Source organism: Cyanistes caeruleus, chromosome 8 (genome assembly GCF_971803275.1).
Source record: "Cyanistes caeruleus chromosome 8, bCyaCae1.hap1.1, whole genome shotgun sequence".
NCBI lineage: Eukaryota > Metazoa > Chordata > Aves > Passeriformes > Paridae > Cyanistes > Cyanistes caeruleus.
The window spans coordinates 15638361-15655868 of NC_141708.1; the positions used below are offsets into that span (position 1 = coordinate 15638361).

The following is a 17508-nucleotide window of genomic DNA, read 5'->3' on the forward strand; positions in this document are numbered from 1 at the left end:
GGAATAATGAAATTGTTTCAGAGATTTTTGGTTTACAGTTTCATCATCTGTTTTCTGTCACTGTGCTACCTTAATATCAGAAGAGAAGCAAGCAATGCTCAAGACACCAGCAGGCACCTTTGTGCCAGAAAGTACCAATTAATTCTTCAAATTAATTCTTCGAATATCTAACATTAACCTGACAGGTTTAAATAAAACACACTAGGCACAAGAAAAATAAAAGGCAAGCTAGGATAACACTTCCACTGTAGGGCACTCAAAAACCTGAGCAAGGGCTGGTCTGTATTGTTTGTATTGAATTGTTTGAATCTTCCATTTTTAATTCACTGTAGTTCTGTTTCTGCTTTTGGTAAGTAAAAGGGAAAAAGAAAAGATACACAAAACCCAGAATCAGTCTTTAGCAGGCCTACTAGAACAATCAGTTTCAAAATTCAGGAACAGTTCCATAGAGGAAGCAATCTACCAATGCCCATGTGTCCAGAGTACTGTAGACCATAAAGCAGGATAACAGAACGGCCCCTTGCAATTATCCTGTTGCTAAAAAAAATTTGTTTTCCTACTCTCATCACTATCATTAAAAAAAAGTGGGATGTTGTATACCATATTATGCTACAGTTGATAAAGAATGGTATAACATTCCACCCTGCAAACTGAAACCTTTGTTGTAATATGCTCCCACAATTCCTGGAACAATGTTTTTCACATACTGATACTAGAAGATATTTTTGCTTGAAAATCTAGTATTTAAAATCCTCTGAGAAAAAGCAGTATCCATAGAAAAGGTCATTAAATTCCATCTTAATAAATATTATTTCTATTAAACCATCTTGTTCTTAGGTTGTCTTTAAATAAAACTAAAGGAGAGAATGGAGTTCACTGGTATAAATTAAGCTTTCTTTTAATATTCCTGTTCTGGAATTAAAATAAATACACATCATTAAAAGCTTGCTGTTACAGAAAAATCTGAAATACAGACAATCTTACTGTTAAAACTCTCATGTTCCCACAGTACCTACATCAAACTGAAGTTCCAGCTTCCCTTATCCAATTTACTAATGTATTTTCTAGAAGTGGACTACCATTATTTTCTATACACATTTCATCTATAGAGCATTTTTGGCAGTCAAACATGATGTTCAAAGAATAATACTTGATTTCTGTTAGAAGCTATACTAAGTACTGAAGTTCAAATGAGCTCACTGATTTTCAATTCTCATCGTTGACGACTTTTGTCTTCTACAGCTGCTTAGAATTCCAACATTTGTATATTGTTTTTAAAAGAATAGTTGTTCACCTATTCAAGTAGATCAATACATTGGAACATAAAATAAAATGTATGTCCAGCAAATCCAAAAAATAAATAGGGTAAAAAATAACCCCAAATCAAACAAAAACATACAAAATGCTGAGGTTGGGGGTTTTTTTCCAAAAAGAAAACTTCATTTGGTTAAAACAACCTACTTCTTACTAATATGCCCTAGGAGAGAAGAGTTTGTTTTGTTCCATAATCACTTCCTTAAAGTACAAAAATACAAGGCTAAATTGAAAAGAAAAAGCATTAACTTTGATTAAAAAAAACCAAACAACATTTAAGTGATATATAAGTAAATTGATTAAACAGAATCCATATCATTCCTTCAAAGCAAGAATTTTGTTGTTTTTTTTCTATTTGCATCTTTTACATAAGTGAAAAGGTCAGATGCTTCAATACCCAACTATAACACGTTTTTGAAAAGAACATATGAATGCAAAGATACAGCTTATATCCTAAATAGGAGTAAGGAAGTATTTTTCCATCAGATGTGTGCCCTGATCTGGTTTACTATACAGCCATAGCAGAGCTGAGCTGGCAAAACCAACACTGGCAGGCAAGCAAAAGAGCAGGACCACAATGGTAGTTTATTCGAGCCTCAAACATTCCTGAGATTACAGTCTTAGAGGTCAGAAGGCGTGAGTTCAGAAGAGGACACAGCCTACAAACTGAATTTAATTGCCCTTTATTAACATATGTATGTTATATTTTAACTATGCTACTACAGCAGCAAATCCCTGGGAGGTCCTACTTTGTTCTGTAACCTACCAAGGAGCTGTGCACATGGACACAAGTGGAAAAAGGGAGAAAAATTTTACAGTGGCAGCAAGGCTATGCAGGGCAGACTTGTTAGAATGCTGCATCCTCCTAATCTTTGAAGGGACACACAAACCTGCAATGTATTTTCAAGATTAAAACAGACCTACATTAGACACAGGAAGATCAATTTAATCAAAACCCTTTACCAGGCAATTATAACACTTCCCATTATAGCACTTGAGCAAGATAAATCTAGTAAAAGAAATTTTAGACGCCACAGATTTTATGAATATGTTGTGGCAGTGCATAATGCATGCTGACTACAGATTTTGCAGTGTGGGTGATAAAACACAAGCAAGGGCTAACATTCTAGCTCCTAAATAAAAGGGCTATTACCATTTTTCTCAGTAGCTTTCATTTCAGTAGTAAAACTCATTTGTACTCAGCAGATTCGAAACCTGTTTTCTAAATTCAGCAATTTCTTCCAAGACAACTGGTGCTTCTGCACACACACACACACAATTATATTTCCTCATTTCTCAGCATGAACACATTCTCCTCTGAGGTTCTCTTTTGTGAGCTGATATTGCTCCATCTCCTGGATTTGCCTTTTGCATTGTTTCCATAGGCCACCAAGCGATTGCCAAACAATCCCGACAACATAGACCATTCATAAAGGTCCTTAGCAGCATATGAGAACTTTGCAAGAAAGTTCTGGGACTAGGACCATGAATTAAAATTAAAATATATACAAAATACAGAGTGATAAAGCATAATAAATAACTTGGAAAGGAAGTTTAAAAATTCAGCAAGTCTGGAAGATTTGCTGGGATATCTTCACAAAGAAGACAAAGCTCCTAAGACCTACTTAGATAAATTGTATTATGGACAAAAGAGAAATCTCCAGCTACCAGGCACTGCCTTTGGCTACAGAATAATCATTAAGTCAGCAAAAGATTAAGTTCAGCCTGCCCATGCTGGATTTTACTGCTGCTGTGTGCAGACAGCAGCTCCTTCCTTATTAGCTGCTGGTGTGTATGGCAGCATATTTCAGTTCTTAGAATTCTCCAGTCTTGAAAGAAAGAAACACAGTTAAGTAATAAGAGCTTTTAGAGAATAGATGGGTCCCAAAACTTTAAATCCCAGATGTTCATGGCTGTTATCTATACGTTCATCCATGCCATGGACTTCCTCAAAGTGGACGTGTTAAGCATAATGAAAAATAACAAATGCATATCAGGATCAGATTTTGGAGGATCACAAGGTGAAACAGACCTTTTAGCTGGAGTTGGGTCTCAACTTTCTACCTCTAAACATCTTACTTGTAAGTCTGATAAAAAACGTTACATAATGCACTGTCAATAATATTTTAATAAAAAACAGATTTTTTTAAATAAAAAATCAAAACCAAATAGTAACTGTCAAAAATAACTGCAGAGTCAATACACTAAAATAAAACGAGAAAATACAACAATGTGCATTTTACCTGAATCTCACGCTTCTGTGCATATGTATTATGTTAATCTTTAATTACACAACCATGATAGTTATTCAGACTCCAGTCTCCATCCAACACACATAATGAACAAGCTCTAGGAATGAATCAAAACAGTGCTTTGAAGAGGACTGTTTATCTCTAGGACAGAGGCCTGTGTCACTTACTCCAGGAGATGGCCGAGTTGTAATAAATGCATCAGCAAATTCCAGAAAAGCAAAAGTAATCTTGAAAGTTATCTTATTTATTACATAAATATTACTTAGCAGTACCTGAAGTATTGACACATTTGTAACATTTGAAATAGAAATAACTTTTCCCCATTTTTTGTACTCAATAACATGACAGGCTTTTTTCTGCCCCTTTCAGACTCACAGCAAGGGCATGTAAGGGCATGGCATACCCAGCACTACTTCAGGTCCCTCCCAGTAGATACACAAAATGTCTTTACTGCTGAGAGGGAAAGATAAAGAATGAGGAAAAAAATACATTACTACATCACAGTTGACAATGTCAAGATCAAATCTATAGCTAGGACAATAACAGGTGAGAAGTGGATCTTAATACAGCCTGATTTCCTCACTAACTCTCTCAGCTTGAACAGGTAGCCCAAAGCAAGTGGAACTAATGAACTAAAACATGAAACGACTGACCTATCCCATGGCAGAGACATGGAGAACATGCATCTTGCTCCAAAACCTGATGCTATATCATTTTCTTCTGTCTCTGCAGAGGATTATGACAGAAAAGACACCTGACCGTTAATTATTAGAGTACAGTTAAAAAGTGACAAGTTCTACCCTAAGAATGCATGTCAGCAATCTAACACACAGTGCCCAAGTCCAGCTATCATCCATCAGAATCCTTAACCACGAAACACACAGTTGCATGTGTTAAATCCTTGCTGGCATTGTTCTCTACATCTATAGCATAAAAAACATTCGGAGTTGAGAGATGCCCCTCATCTACATACTTTTTATTGTGCAAGCAATGAATCCTCAGGTATCTAGACACTCCCAAAGACCCATTTCCCTAGGTCAACATATTTCAGTTCACTGACTTCCTACTAAGCCTCCTATATTCTGAACACTATCTCAGTTGCAGTAATTTATTTCAGTGTTCTACATTTTCATGCTGCCCTAGATTTTTCAGTTTTCTGCACCAGTACGTGGCACAACACGACCCAACTCTGCTAAGCAACAAGATGGCTTCGACTCACTGAAATATGAACTGTTTCCAGAATACCACAGCTCCAGTGAGGCTCACAGAAGTCATCAGAGCCTGCAACATTACATGTAATATTTTGATGAGAACAATGAGATCTAGGGAACAGCTAGAATTCTTATGGCTTAAACAACTTTCCTATCAATGCAAACTTCTCCACAGGGGTCACTGCTGTGTTTTTTCTGTGCCCAACATAAACCTGGATTTGGCTAGACAGGATCGCTAAGCATTGCCAACAAAAGCTGAAGTCAATGGAAGCAGGGCTTTGAATAAATACAGGGTAGAGTGCCAGCACTGTTTCAAACAGGGCTCCCTCACTCTGTTCTAGCACCTGCAGCACAGGTTATTACTAAGAACACAAGGAAAACAAGTTTGTCTTGTTTCAGTATCTCAATTCAAAATAGCAAAACCAACAACTGCAGGAAAAAAAAAGTATTCTGAAGTTTAGCTTGGGAATGCTCAACATGCCATGATTGTGCACATGAATGATCACATACAGCACGCTTTAAATGCTTGCTGGGCATTCCTTCACTTCTCGCAGCTTCAGCTGGGATGCAATCCCACTGCATTCTCAGGGAAGCTAAAAAAAAGTCTTTCAAAACACAGGAAATCTAAGGAATTCAGTAACATGATAAAGTAAAATTATCCCTGTACAAAAGAATAAAAAAATTGCAAATAGCAAGTGTTACTTCCTTTGCAGCTTGGTGCTGGAATGCTGCCAATAATGACATGCCTGACAACCCAAATGCATGCAGAACCAGAACAACAAGAAATTTCAGTAATTCTTCCTTATATTTGATTTAATAAAAAAATTAAATAAACCAAACCAAGTAAGAAGACATAAAATGTAGGTAGGGTAAGTTTGTCTATGTCCATAACGAGGCATAGCTACTACCACCAAGTCTTAATGGAATTTTATTTGAATTCCACTTTCTTTTTTATCTTTCCAGTTAATTTTCGGTAGTAGTAAACTAAGGTGGATTTATTGTGTTCCTTTACTGGAACAAATTGAGGAATGTTTTCTTATATTATTGTTGCTCTTGGAATGTGCACAGAACACATCAACTTCTCATATATTTGTCTTTTCTCAACATTACCAACTGTAGCACATTTTATTTTCATAGGTGTTCGGAAGTTCACTGGGAAAAAGGTGAATTTTTTAAAGCCTATTTAGAAGGCTTCTAAGAAAAATAAGGAAGTCTAATACACATATAAAACAATATCTAACTGTATAAAGATTGTGGAAACATTTCCATGTAATTTGAAAAATAACATTTCAAAACTCTAGTTAATATTTAGTCACCTTGTCTGTTATATAAACTTTTATAGTTAACATGCAAGAACTAGGACTGAATCCAAAAGCCTTGAAAACTTGACCTACTCCAGCAATTTTTTCACAAAGAAAGGTGAAGTTATATTCAAACTTTAACCCCTTATAAATTCTGAGTTCTAAAACCCTTTAGTGAAATGTATGTAATTTTTATTTTCAGATTAACTAAAAGCACAGAAATCAGAAAAGGTACAATCAGCATTATACAGAATTACAAAAACTAATAAAAATTATATTACTTTGTTTAAATGTCCCTTTACTTTGCAGTTGAGACTCCCTTTTTGCACACTCCAAATACATGTTCAAAATATACATAAGAAAGTTCAGTCTTTATAGCTATAAGACTTGGCATCATATTCACTGAACAGAATAGCCCATCAAGGTCCTGAATATTCAATATTTGCTTGTGAAGCGGGGGAAGAAAGTAATTTAATTTACCCTGCACTTTCCTAAACAGAGCTGGTAACTTAGCTATTCTTCCAATACATATATTTATAATATATCAAGCATGTAATTTACATGATCAATAGTGTTATTTCTCCATTTAATGACAGTCAAGCACAGACTCAAATGCTTCAATGGGGAACACCATCTTTTACCTTGCTACCATCTTTGCAAAAAGAAATATGATAATATAATACAATTAATACTTCTAGCATCATCTTTTGCCATGAAAATGATTGAAAAACATATTTTAAAAGCCCAAACAAAACCCCATAAAAAAAATTCAGAAGAATCAACAAAACATCTATTATTTTTACAGCCATTACACTACTGTAGGGAATGATCTGCAGACAGTACAACTGACTGAGCACTCAGTGACAGGATTTATGTTTAGTCATATTTTGTTCACTGTGATACTTCAGATAAAAATCTACTCATCAGTCCTGCTGCTGAATGCATGTCAAAAAGCTGATGTATCCACTTTCTATTATAGTTACTGATTCCAGTAACAAACAGTTTTAACACTTGTAAAATATAGGATTAAAGTAGTTAAACCCAAGATGACCATCAATTCACAAAAACAAGCAAGTGGAAAAAAAAAATGTCAGCAGTAGAATTTACAAGCCCATTCATTACACCCTTGAGCTATTAAAATGACATCATTTAACTGGTTCATTGGCCTGCTGTGCAAGAGTTCAGCACTGATAAGTTACCTTTGGGCTTCTACCACTCTGTTCAGTAGAATGTTGCCTGTGTCCTATAGCAAGGAAAGAGTAACATTGACCTCCTTGCCAGACGAATCAGCACAAGTGCAAACCTCAGATCATAAAATGAAAGCACTACAGAGATGCAAAGGAGGAGGGAGTACTGGGGATGCTACAACGTGAAAAGATCTGAATAATCCCACTTTGCAAGCTGGACCACAGAATGTAAAAGACAGAAGAGACATGTTGTATAAGGAAGCTATTGTCTCAAAGATTTACAGTCTGTCTCGTGGTATGATAGCATAATGAGACAAAATGGGAGATAGAAAAGAATACAAGTAATCACTGTCAAACAGATGTCTGAGCACCATTGCCCAGTAGCTTCATTCACTATGGCCACCAAGCAAAGGAGTCTCAAGGATTTCTCTGAAACGGTGGTTTTGTCTACAGTTACTGATCATCAGTGACAAGGAATATATTGGCAAGAGGAAAACAAAAAAGTGTCACTGAAATGTTTAAGCCTGATGACAAATAAAATATTGTCTCTCACCCTAACCCATTGTGCTTATAAGAAAAATGTGACTAACACAACACCTAACTGTCACATCCCATGTCACGCTCCTGTTCCATTTCTGCTGCGCTCAGGAAAGAGTACCTCCTGACAAAAATCTTGTGTCAGAACTCCAGTAGCTATTTCAACAAAAGAGAGGAACTACATTTCGTCTGCTCACACAGGACAAGATCCTCAGCTACAGCTCTGGAGAACTGTCCAAATTTACCAGTTACTCATGTGAACTACCCAAGTCTTAACTTTATACTATTATAGCACAATTAATATGCATGATAAATTGAGGCACACAACAATTCACCCTGTCACCTTCTTCCTAAGGGGCTTGAGAATAGTTAGGCAGCAAATCTTGTCCATCCTGGGACTTTATCAAGGACATAATCAACCACAGAATCCCAAGCTGCCTCGGACACCTCCATGTAAGGGAAACAGAACTACAGGCTTTCTCAAGCTGCACACCTACTTCTAAACATGAGTTGAAGACTCCTGTATAGCCGGTGAGATACCAGGCAAACTTTTTCCTGAAGTGTCATTATGTTAGAAACTCTAATTTAAAAATATTTGCTGCTACATATTTGATTATCTGCAAAATTACCAAACTGCGTATATGCAACTGAACAGGCAGGAAACAGCAGACAGTAGCAATCCAAAGACCACTTGTAATGTCAAGCTCACTTAGAGGAAGGAAGGGCAGCAGCAGAGCAAAAAAATCCCAAACCAAAATTATGTTTTAATCAGAAGCAGCTCTTTAGATCAATTATAAGTAAGCAATTTCATTTCAGATTAAATTCTATAAACAAAGAAATTTTTCAAGTGGCAAGTTCTGAATCATCCCACGTACAAAAAAAAGCTCAATTTAATAACAAATTCAGAATTAATTTATTAAATATATTACCTTCATATGATAATATATTAAAATAGTAACTGAATCAACTATGCACACTTCCATCTTTTATTGCCTAAGGGGCTTAAAGGCAGAGGATATGAGGAAAAGAATAACTAACTGTATGATGTATAAAATGCCTGAACACTTACATTAAAATTCTTTTAAAAAAACAGAATAAAAAATTCTTCCTCTTAGATAAGAGGCCATGAGCAGTTGTGTTGTCAAGTAGGTGTTACGCATTCAAATTACTGCTGCACATTTGGATTTAATTAAAATAATTCAGAAATCACAAGACACAAGTGTGAGCAACCAATTAACCAAAAGGAAACCTTCTTTATGCAGAAATTGAAAACCATATTCATAGGAGCAGGAAAAGCACTTTCCTTTTACATCATAAGAGCTAAACTGATTAGCACATGGCAAATTTAGTAAAGATTGCTCCAGACAGGAAAAATGTCTTGAGATAAAAGCCTGCCTGACTTGCAACAGAATTCTGCTTTTTTTTTTTGCATAGGGTAATAAAAACTGACAGGCGCCTTAAGAAAATGTTGCTACAAGGAAAGAACTGGGATGTTCATCCACTCACATATATTCAGGGAAACTGTAGGAAAGTCAGCATGAATACCTTCGACAACCAATGCCTGAAAGTCTAGCAAGACTGAGAAAAAAAAAAATTTAAAAACACCAGAAGAAGTCAGGAGAAAATAATGTAGCCACCATAACTGTTCTTCACATTCACAGGGGAAACTCAGGTAAAGGAGAGTAAACAGAGAAGACAGATAAATAGTAAGAGAAAGCAATGCCATCTATCCAGCTCAGTAACTGATGAGGTGCATGGCAACATCGTAACCAAAAGGAGCCAGAGTCAGTAAGGCCCAGAATGGAACTACTAACACTAGACTAAGTAACTGTCAGCACTTTGTATATCTGACCAGCAAAATAAAAATGAAAGAAATGCAATAACTGATGCAGGATATGAAAGTAGAGATGACAAACACTGGTTCTAGTTTTTATGGCTGAAATTCAAGGATTTTGTCTCTTAGGAAGAACAGAGCAGAAATAATGTAGCATTATGCGTTACTGAAGCAATACCCTGGAAAAGATGATTCCTGCTTCTTGAAAGATTAGGATATGGCTGATCTAACCGGGACCTCCACAGAGCATTTCACATGGTGCTACAGGCAAAGTGACCACATAAATGGAGACAAAAAAGTAACCAGTGCAATTGAGATAAGAAAGAAAACGGCAAAACCGGAAAGAACTGCTAGTGCTCAACAGAATCTGCTAAAAAAAAAGTGAATAATGCAGTTTCTTAAGGGCAAATCTTGAGACCAGTTTTGTTGAGATCACTTGAGATACTCGGAGTGAGTAGTCAGTTATTAAAGTAGAAACACAATAATAATATTTACAAGACATCATCAACCCAGAGGAGATAAGCTCATCATACATAAAAGAGCTGAAGAACTGCAGCAAAACAGACTAATATTTAATAGCACTAACTACAAGGTCACAACCTCAAGGACTCAGTCTTCACCCTAAAGTGGACCTCATCAACCAGTAAGAATGACACAGAAAGGAGAATACAAGAATTTTTCAGTCAATTTCTGGACAAATAGAAACCATAAATATAAATGTTATGTGTGAAAAGTAAACAAAATTGTAGGTTGTATGAAAAACTATGTATCTCATATGGTTGCCTTTTGCATCTATGTATGCCTGTATTCATAAAAATAGCTATTTTCACTGTGTTTGTTCTTTTAAATTAATTCTCCTTTCTCTACATGTCCAGTGGAGCCAAGGACGGAGCTGTATTTTGAGACATTCACCAGTTCAAGTTTATATTCATGCAAAGCTACTGTGCAAGCAAAATAATTTGCAAGAAAACTTTCCAGTTTCTATACAAAGTGAAGCCTTTCAAAACACATGTAAAATTTACTATAACCAACTTTCAAGTTTTGAATGGCATACAGAACAGCAGGTACTTCTCCCTTGCCTAGCAAGAAAAAATTGTTATATAAGTCATCTACTACTTAGTAAAACCATGTCAGAAGAGTGTGTTCCCGTTTAGACAAGGGAGGTAAGACTCTGCAGAAAATTGCATCAAAACATCACCTGTAAAATCTGCTGACAATTATGGCAGATTTTTTTACTCAAAAGTCACAGGTACAGCTTTACTTATTAGCAGCCAAAAGTAGCAGAGGCCACCCACCTGAGGACCCTTATCACTAAATGTTGAATCTGGTGCAAACTTTTCAAGATTCTATTTGCAGAAATTCTCATCCGCAGAAAGTGAATGGGTACATTGTCATGTTGGATTGCCATATTTGAAAATGCCACAGCTTCCCTTCCATTCTATACTATGAAAGTCCTACTTTTTCTTGTTCCTGACTTTTGTTTCCTCTGCTCTCTTGTTCTCTCTTAGTCTTCCTGCTGCACAGTCAGCTGCTACTTCAGGCTTTGTGAGTTTTAAGAAAAACCCTTTCAGTTACTGTGAGAGGTCTCACTGTTCTCAATTTTTTTTTTCAATTGTCACAGGAAGAAACAATATGATCCTGGAGAGAATGCATGAGCAAGAGAATTATTTAGCAAGGTGAATTAATTAGGTCAGACTGTTGTAGGCATCATGATTTTAAAACTAAAAGTTAACTTTATAAGTAGCTAAAAAAATTTCAAACCCACAAAATGTGCTATAAACATTTTACAAACTTGGTTATTACACACCTTAATGCTTACTAAGCACATCAATAGATGATACTAGATTTGCTTATAAGCCATCTGTTATGCTAATAATCACTTAATACATTAAAAATTTCTTAACCCTTTACAAATGTAAAGGTCATGTAGTAAATGGGAGTAACACTAGCTAACTCCACGTTAATTCATTAATGCTTTTTACACATCTCCTTCTCAAAGCAAGATACTTCAGCAGAATGAAGCAGTTACTTTCAACAAGGAATTAGGAATTTTCATTTAATCCAAAACAGTATTTAATCATTCAAGTGTTTTAAAACAAAATATTTACCCTGTTTATTTCAGCAATTTTAAGAAGAAGCTAGAATTCCAAAGACTTTCTTTAGGAAATGAGTCTTACCTGCAAAAAAGAGCCTCACTCAGAGAATAAAACCCAGAGAGCTTAGGTGGGTGAATTTCTTTGTTGTCTGACATTTCTCATAATCAATCTCATAAAAGATTGGCTTTAACTTGCCTACAGTGTTGCCAAAAATAACTTTTTAGGATGAATCTTTTTAAGCTGAGTAAGTAATTCTTCCAAGTAAGAAAAGTGAATTTCACCAGAACATCCATTTATGACTATGACAGAAAACAAAATCAAATATAAATGGTCCACGATAAAGCCATAATGAATGCTTTTCTCATTTAAGTCAGATGTGGTTTTTTTGTCAATTTTGTGAAAATTCATCCCTAGTCATACATTTTGGAAGCTCAGTTTGGGCATGAGGAAAGAAAATCAGTTCTGCATGTTCAGACTAATTTATCACTTGGTTAAAATATCTAAATTTCTAGAATTTGGAACTTCTAGCCAGTATTTCTGAAAATTACATTCTCTCTGAATTTGATTAAACCTACTTAAAACCCCTCATACAAATAATTTTGCACAGGACTAAGTGACTATGATTCGGCTTACGACTACGGGCATTTATTGGGCCTTCCTCTGTAACCTGAAGCTTTGTGAAAGGGGAATAGGCCAATTCAAATGAGAAACCTCACTGAAAAAAAAAAAAATCAAAATTCAGGAACAGGAAGAAATAGATGTTTGAAAGCAGCCAAATAGTTCAAGAGTGGATAAAATAAAGTAGCCATGCCCACTAAAACCTATTGACAGTGCTCTGTATACATAACTTTCATTAACTTTGTTAAATCAGGAGACTAGAACTGTAGAGGTGATCAAAAGCTTCCTTACTTGGGTGACGAATCATGTACAATTTATCATCCTGACATACAACAGAATCTGTGGTTTTGCTTAAGTAGTTATTTAAAATCTAGGAATTTAAAAGAAAACTGTTGCAAATTCCTGCAAATTTTGCACAGCCATCCAGGAAAAAAAAAATAGAAAGGGCAGGAGTAAGACCTGGAAGGAGTAAGAATCTGGAAGATTTATGGAGAATGATATACACAGTTGAAGGAAAAGTGGGTATCAAAGAAATTAAATATTTTACTTATTTTCTCTTCCCTGATGAAATTCTTAATTCCTGACTAATTTGTATGTAGCATAAACTAAAAGTTTTCACAGGAACCAATTTGCTGTCTTCACTTTTTCATACCTAATTTAAGATTTGCAGAAACAGCAAACTTAAGAGACTGCAGTGGATGTTCTGTTTTCAAAGACCTATTTTCTAAATATTTTAGAAAAAACTACAATTTTTCAGTCTTCTCAGATTGAACATTGAGAAGCAAATGAATTTCCCAAACTCTGTGCCTCCTATTTACCTCTGTAGAATGCACTTCACATCATCTCTTCTAACACTGTTGTGACAAAGCAGATCAATATCTATCCTGATTGGCACAGTGCTTCTCTCCTGTAAGATCTTAAAAAAATTGACAACTTTATCTCTGGAATGTGTTTGAGAAACATGCAATAAAGGGACACTTGTCCACAACAAGGAGGAAAAGGAAGACATCAATTAATTGCGATTTACAAATTCTACTTCTGGCTTGTAGGAAAAGAGAGAATCATCTAATTGAAACTTACGAAAATGAAAACATTGACCAAGTCTGACCAAACACAAGCAATATTTCTGTGACCTTTCACAGCTTGCATTTTTAAAATTCTAAAATTTACACATAATAATAAAATGATTACACAAATGAAGATCTAATTCTATATAGAAAAATTTTACATTCTTCTAACTACTGAGACAACTGCTTAGTACCAGTATGTACAGCATTCTAACAATTGCTTAAAAGCAATGCTTTTTTAAAACGTGGAAAAATTAAATTTAAAAAAATAATGAAACAAAATATGGCAATACTATTCTAAATTTAGGTACAGAATGTATAAGATAGCCTAAAAACCATAAAGTCTAGAATAGAAGCAAAATTCAGATGTGCTGTTCAAGATCACTTTCAAACTTTAAAATAAACCGTGCTATATTTTAGGTCCCCCTTAGTATAGGTCTGCTAGGAATTACTCTTGAATGAACTTAATGTAAGGAGAGCTATTTTCCCAACTGCTAACAAATGGAAATATTCATCATTCACTCAGCAAACTTTTTTTCCTTGAAAACCACCAGAACCTAAAAGCACTACTTTTCGAGGTCTCTCTTCCTCTTACATTCCATTCACAAAAGCAGTCTAGGTAAAAAGATGAAAACTGGGAGAGATGATCCAAGAAGGAAAATAGCAAAATGAACTCCATGCTTGAACTCCACATTCCCTTCTACAGTTCCTCCCAAAGAAAGAAAAATCTTTTATCAAATCTTTAAGACAGAATTACTGATTCACTGTTCGATATTAATACCTTTAATGCTTTTAAGGAAGTCCTGTCTGTGTATGGAGTTGATCAGAATATCAGCTGATTACTGAACTCAGACCTTTCCTCCACCTTCACTAACTCTGACAGCTTAACTATGACTGGTTACTCCAAATCAAAACTCTGATCAATAAGCAATTAGTGCTCAATCATCACACTTTGAATATGAAACAGCCATGTGCTTTTTTTCCTGTACCATTACTATGTTTTAGTTAATTTGAAAATGCAGATATTTGTAATTCAATCAAATTTAAAATCTAGCAAAAAATTGTAAAATACTTCACAACTACTTAGCTAGGACATCATGTGTTACATGTATCCGTTACACTAGAAGATGTCTAATTACTGAGATGCCACAATACGTGTTTCCACATTTTAGTATTCAGAATCTGGCTACAAACAGTGCTAGCTAACAGTACCAACAGAAGTATGTAAGAAAGGTGGGGGGAAAATAAAAGCAGACCTAAGTACTTTCCCCTTTTTCTTTTCTTTTTGTACATAAAATTGCAGGCTGTCAGTACTTGTGCGTCATCATGCAAGAAAAATTAAGACTGGACTACATGTTAAGAAATAGTTCTTAAGGTAACAGAAACACTACTGTGATTACCTATGAAACTATCAAGAAGCTAGAGCCCAGAATGACAAATTTAGACTAAAGAAATTGTGTTTTAAAAATTAATCTTTAAATAGACTTATTACATAGTTGCATACAACTATTTCTGACTGAAAAAAACCCTCTAGATTTAGAAAAGGTTTTTTAAATTAGTCACCAGTGTATTAGCCAGTAAAACTCCTTTACTCATAAACACAAAACTTTAATTGTTACACTCATAAATGTTTCAACACTTGAACTCTATATTTATACATATATACACACATAGTTAAACACAAACTCACTGCATATTAGAATTGGCATTTTGTTTAAGTATGAAATATTGAAATCATATAAATTTTCTAAATTTAGCTTACAATTTTATCTGGTCCAGATTAATTCCAATTGAAAACAATGAGGAAAAGAACACCACAACAAAAGACTTGCCCAAAAGTCCTTTCTCAGTCTCCATGCAAAAGATAGCATATTAAAACTATCTTTATACACAATAAACACCACCTTATTTATTTCTGCTAGGAAAATATTTATCAGTAAAGCTGCCAAGAATGGTTTGATGCATGCCAGAATCTTCAGAGCACAAACTGCAATGCTTTTTTTGTTTCTAAACAACATTACTTGGAAAATGGCAAAACTCAGCACAGTTTCTGGAAAATTGTTGCAGTGTTGCTATAACTAAAAATCCACAAGGTAGAAATACTTAATTAGAATACTGGTCTGCAAACATTTAACTCCTTCTCTATCTTCCCTGCAAAGAGAATGTCTTATCCTTCCCTCCATGGATCTATTTCAGGCACTATCAATCCTCCTAACCCCACAAGCCGTGTCCCAATATCTTCACAGGGTCAAAAGATGAAAGGAATACACTATTTACCTGAGATGAGTGAAGGGAAAGAGAATAGTGGAAGCAGCTCAGAAGCAGGAGATGACAATAGTTCTGTACAAGCCCCACCAATCTGCTGGAAAATGGAACTGAGCCAGTGCCAGGAGAATGGCGATCCAGGGAGAATGCCAGCCTCAATTGCCAGAGCTGAGGATCACCTAACATAATAGCACAAACTGACCACCTGCCACACGACAGTCAGAGACCCTTCACCTGAACCACTCAGAAGCCAAAGAATATTCAGAAGAACAAGCTGGCCATGTTTTTGTATTTCCTATCTGGCCTAGTTCCACATCTGCTCCATGATCTCGTCTCCAGCTCTTACTTGCTGCATTACATTTCACTCCAGACTGATCACTTCTGTTTTTGCTTTCAACTATCAGCTTTGTATCTCTGGGTTTTTTTAATATGTTGCAGTCAATTTTTCCCAATAAGTATATGAATATAGTTTCCTTCAAAGCATTTTCAATGGCCTTTCCAACCAATCACAAGGCAAACACCAGGATAATTCCTACCAAGTAGTATTTTAAAACTTCTGGTATGTTCTGCAGCACAACTCCTTGGGACAGATATCAATTGGTTTTAACGTACAAGATGCACTAAAGTATTACTCAAATAAAGGGATGAAAATATCTAGCATATTGCTTTATATACATGTTTTAAGAGAAACACTTTCAAATTGAACATTTTTTCCTAGAACAACATATATCAATAGCTGAGTATCAACTGTCTTCAAATGTTATAGACTCAGAACACAAATCTCGGTTATAGATAATTTCTGATCAAAATTTGTGATCACTGCAAAGACCTGAACTAAAAAACAGCTCTCCCCAATGTTATTTCAAACAGTGAACATATTAATAGGTTTTTTCTTTCATAAAAGACTCATAATCTTAACAAAAAGTAACAGATTAACACAAAGAACTTGCTAATGTGCAGAAGTGCATTGCTAGAAAGTTTACTGGAAGGTGTTTCTAAAGTAGCTCAAAACCACACAGTTATGGAGGGTGGCAGATGTAAATGGACAAACCTGCCAGAACTACTTGATAGTGCTGACAAGCAGAACTTACTGTGTCAACATATTGCCCAGTTTAGGGAGGAGAAGAGAAAAGACAACCAGAACCTTGGCAGCAAATATTAAACTCTTAGACTGAATTGAATTTCATTTTTATCAGTGTAACTAAACAGCTGCCTCCTACCAATAGTATGGTTTCAAGATGTCTGGCATTTCATTAAGTATAGCAGCAATCAACATTAACCCAGATTACAATTTTTAATAAGCAAAATTCAGCAGAAAAAAAAAAAAAAGGAACCTAATAGGAAAAAAAAATTACAAGTGTTCTGAGTCTCAGAAATCAGACTGTTATACCAGCTGGTACTGAGAATAGCCTAAGCATTTGCTTTCAGTTGAACATGAAAATACCAGGTTAAATTCACAAAGAAAACAAGTTTCCAGTTTTACATATTGGGTAATACTTTAGTTTTTTGAAACATTAATTTCCAAATCAAAAGAACTTTTCTTTAAAAACGGCTATTTTTCTTCCTCATGATGAGTCAATAGCAGCCAGTTTAATTTGTGACAATATACAGTCACAGTAATAAAGTTCTGTATTCATTAAAGATGTATCTCACTAACCAAACCACAGAAATAAGATCATTTACTGTTGTTTTCACAACTAATTCAAACATACCAAAATTTGTAATGATTTACATGTAGACAATTAGAATACTTGTAAACTGAAACACATTTCCCACTCCTAAGAAATGACTGGGAGCTATTAGCTTTTGTGGTGCTGTGCTCTGTG

The 17508-nt window shown here is 35.2% G+C and overlaps 1 protein-coding gene across 42 annotated transcripts in view; it reads right to left on the minus strand.

Moving 5' to 3' along the window:
• The window catches only part of CPEB3 (cytoplasmic polyadenylation element binding protein 3), a 77235-nt gene that overhangs the window by 48933 nt on the left and 10794 nt on the right, over window positions 1-17508 (minus strand). The window lies entirely within an intron of this gene.